The sequence below is a fragment of the Rutidosis leptorrhynchoides genome, chromosome 8 (assembly GCF_046630445.1).
Source record: "Rutidosis leptorrhynchoides isolate AG116_Rl617_1_P2 chromosome 8, CSIRO_AGI_Rlap_v1, whole genome shotgun sequence".
Lineage (NCBI taxonomy): Eukaryota > Viridiplantae > Streptophyta > Magnoliopsida > Asterales > Asteraceae > Rutidosis > Rutidosis leptorrhynchoides.
The window spans coordinates 94814667-94819195 of record NC_092340.1 but is presented as its reverse complement, the minus strand read 5'-3'; the positions used below and the strand labels follow the sequence as shown (position 1 = coordinate 94819195).

Sequence of the window (4529 nt, the reverse complement as noted above, 5' to 3'; positions counted from 1 at the left end):
CTAACCAATGCCAATTCAGTGGTGCACTGAATGAAGATCCTAACGAACACCTTCGTACGTTTAAAAGAATTTGTACACTATTCAAAATCCGAGAAGTGGAAGATGAGCAGATCTATCTCATGTTGTTTCCCTGGACTTTAAAGGGAGAAGCCAAAGATTGGTTAGAATCGTTACCTGAAGGGGCGATTGACACATGGGATGTTTTAGTTGAAAAATTTCTTAAACAATTCTTTCCGGCATCCAAAGCCGTGAGACTTCAAGGAGAAATTGTTACGTTCACGCAAAAGCCAAATGAAACATTATATGAGGCGTGGACAAGATTCGGAAGGATGTTGAAAGGATGTCCTCAACACGGTTTAGACACTTACCAAATAGTACAAATATTCTACCAAGGTGTCAACGTTGCTACACGAAAAGACATCGACATAACAGCCGGTGGATCCATTATGAAGAAAACCGCAACTGAAGCTTACAAAATTATTGATAACACAGCCTCCCACTCGCATGAGTGGCACCAAGAAAAAGATATCTTTCGATCATCTAAAGCGGCTAGAGCCGATTCTAGCCATGACTTTGATTCCGTTTCCGCAAAAATAGATGCGTTCGAAAGAAGAATGGAAAAGATGAATAAAGATATTCACGCAATACGAATCAGTTGTGAGCTATGCGGTGGACCACACTTATTGAAAGATTGTCACATTGAACCAACCATGGAACAACGAGAGAATGTTTCCTATATGAACCAAAGGCCTGGAAATAATTATCAAAATAATTATCAACCGCCAAAGCTAAACTTCAATCGAAATCAAAACATTCTTTACAATCCAAAAGGACCCGAAAATAACTGGTATAACCAACAAGGTCCGAATAACCAACCAACTCAAAACAACACTTTCAATCAACAAAGACCTGGCTTATATAAACCACAACAACAAACCGAAGAGAAAAAGTCAAATATGAAAGACGTGGTATTCAAGCTAGTTGAATCTCAAACACAATTTATTGAAACTCAAACCCAAACGAACGAGAGATTTGATCAGTCATTAAGAACTCAACAAGCTTCCATTTTGAATCTAGAAAAACACGTAGGTACTCTTGCTAGCATGATGAGTGAGAGGGAACAAGGAAAGCTACCGAGTAATACTGAAGTAAATCCTCGGAATGAGAATGTTAATATGGTTTCAACGAATTCTGAAAAACCAGCACTAGAAGATGGGAAGGTTTTAGATGAGAGTAACAATGAAGAAGTTACACCACCACCACCCGAGTATGTAAAGCCAGTGGTGGCACCATACAAACCACCCATCCCGTTTCCAAGAAAAGGAGTTGAGTATGAGCAAGTGATAGGTAATAAAGATTGTGATACCTCTGGAAAGAAGAAGAAGAAAAAGAATAAGAAAGTGCAAGAAACAAAAGCCGTAAATATAAACCCGGTGAAGACAGTTCCACCAAAACCTCCACCTAGGGTAGGTGATCCGGGTGAATTTATTGTTCCTTGTCTACTTAGTGATTGTGTCATGTATGATGCACTAGCAGATTTAGGTGCAAGTGTAAGTGTTATGCCTCTTTCCTTATATAAGAGATTAGGTGTAGGTAAGTTAAGTCCAACGGATATGAGTGTTCGACTATTTGATCAAACCATTAAGCACCCAGTTGGAATTGCTGACAACCTACCCGTTCAAGTAGGCAATTTAACCTTTCTAGTCGAATTTATTGTCATTGACATAGAAGAGGACCCAAACGTTCCTCTAATTTTAGGTCGACCATTCTTTGCGTCCACCGGGGCGTTATTTGATGTAGGAAATGGAAGAATGACACTTAAAAGTGGTAACAAATCAATCACCTTTATGATTCAAAAGTCTAAATCTCCACCAACTAAAACCGTTGAACCAGTAAAAACGATTGGTAATAACCATGTTGTTTTACCAACTCCAACGGTAGTGCTTAGCAATAATAAAACGCCTAAGTGTGGGGAAAATGAAGTAAAACCTAATGATGACTTGATAATAAAGAACCCCGTTGTTGATACGAAATTAAATGACCCCGTTATTAACAGTTCAATGAAGAAACTTTTTAAACGGGCTATTGATGCTAGAAGTAAGGGGAACTTTAAGTTATGTAACCGGTTAGTATCCAATCTGTCGCCTAAAGAAAGGGCGAAGCTAGTTGAATTATGGGATATTACGGAAGAAGCCGGGCACTGGCTTAAAGAAAAAGTCACAGATAGGCAAGTTGATTATGGACCAAAAGAAATTGACGATGAAGTTAATCACAATTTCGACACCACAGCTACCTAAGTGTGGGGAGATTCAAATGTTCTAAGAAAATGTTATCTAGAGTTAGTTGTTCTGTTCTCGTGTAGTTCCGAGAATGGAATTCGATTGGTCTTTTCCGCTAGCAGACACTAAAGAACTAGTTTTCTCCCCCCATTCTGAATTTTTTTTTTTTAGGTTTTATATGAAATTAATATGTTTTCTTTTTAAGTTTTGTGTGAATTTAAAAACAAAAATTTACTTTATTTCATTAAGTTGAAAAAAAAATGATTTCTAAAATTCGTCGTGAGTTGAAGACTAGGCCGTTGAGCCGAAATTACTTTACCCGAGGGCGGGGCGAAAAATTTTTTCATCATTATTTTTAATTTTATTGATTTAAAGTATGCCAAAAAAAAAATATATTTGATTTTATAAATTTTTGAACGTGGGGTAATATACCCAACTTTAAAAATATGTATATATGTTCGTATTTTATCATGTAAACAACAGGGTAAAACAACGCACTTTCAAAGACTAACATTAAGTTCAGCAAAAGGTACTGATTTTGACGACAAGATGCAAAACAACAAATGTGATATAATAAATGAAGGAATGAACGATGAGGCGCGCCATCTATCATTCGACGAGCTTTGTAATTACAAACTGGGTATTTTTAATCACTTTTCTACACTAATCACCCTCATGAATTAATAATTATAGTCTGATTTCATGCAAATGAGGGCATTGCATGATCTCAAGTGTGGGGAAGGGTTATAAATTCTCTCGGGTTTATACTTGGCTTATTTTCTAAATATTATGAAAATTTTAAAATTTTTTAACTAAATGAATTCAAAATCATGTTTATACATATTTATGAACGATAAAACTAGGTGTTAATGCAGAAATTATCGTTACCTCGGAAAGGACATAAATTGAGAAACAACCTAAAATGCTTGAATTCATTTAAAATGGAATAAAGGAGAATAAAAATGCAAAGAAAGAAACTAAGTGTGGGGAGAATGTACCAAGTTATTCAATTAAAAATTATCTATCACATATCTTTGTACAAGATTATTGCAGGTACTTTTGTTTTGGATGATACTAATCAGTTTTACCCGGTTTACTGTAATATATTTGAAAGAAAGATGGATCTACACGATGAATCAATTCCATCATTAAAAGGAAGTAAAGTCTTCCGAAAAAGACACGCGCTTCTTGATTTAGGTCAAGAAGTTGTCGTCCAGACCAGCTGTAGGTTGACGAAAAATCTAGAAAAGTCATCTCTAAAATCAGCAGGAAATCCACGGACCTCAGCATCAAACAGGGTCGCCAAGTGGTCAGATTTATCCTAACCATGAGAAGGATTTATCTCGTACAATGGGGAGGCACCGTGCAAATTAGCTTGATAAGACTAATGAATCAGATCCCCAGAAAAGGATAATCTCCTTAAAGATTAAAAATCAGCTTTTAAGACTGATAATACTCAATCCTAGAGATTGACCTTAAAGATTGAGAATTCAAACTCATGGAATTCAATGATATCTAAACTCGAGCTTGAACGAGAAAATATTTTGATCAAAAATACAAACCGATTTGTTTTCTGAAAAACCATTTTCAATGCGTTCATTACCATTGAACGTAAAATCCTAAGAAATTCACCTGGAATTCATTAGGTCACCTGAACTAAATCGGGTGTCAACCGTAAGAACGGTGGTTGCATAGCATGGTCGGAGACAGGACCTTGTGCCAGACCGAAAAATCATAGGATGATCTTTACTATCGCTCCTACCAAGGATAGTTCTAGCATCCGACACGTTAAAAGACCATAATCATCTGCATGTCACGGGACATTGCCTTAACAGTTTCTTGTTCATCGCTTTCCTTTACAACCGGACGGTAGTTTGCCGAAAGGTAATATACGGAACAAGTAAACTGGATGTGTGCTTTCCGATACCGGGATAGCAGTGGATTACACGAACCTAAATGTTTTTAGCCAAAATATTGATCCACAAATATATTTTGCAACACCAATGGTGGATCAAATCAGAAAACTTATCTAGGGTAAAAGCTAGATTGAATTTTCAAAAGATCAAATGTTTTCATAAAGATCCAATTTCCTAAAGGATCTAAATTTTTATAGTCATGTGGGACTGTAAACCGCCTTTCAAATGTGCACTTTGCTTTGAAAACCGAAAGTAAATCGGCTATTTGATTGCAAGTGTCGTTGACCTAAACCCAAGGCAACTGTGGATGACACACCCACCTTTAACCATGGTT

The 4529-nt window shown here is 36.6% G+C and overlaps 1 non-coding gene across 1 annotated transcript; it reads right to left on the bottom strand.

Moving 5' to 3' along the window:
* Window positions 1-251: 251 nt before the first annotated feature.
* Window positions 252-358, bottom strand: LOC139865210 (small nucleolar RNA R71). The gene has a single exon (XR_011764729.1). It is a non-coding gene; the product is annotated as a small nucleolar RNA R71 (small nucleolar RNA).
* Window positions 359-4529: the final 4171 nt, after the last annotated feature.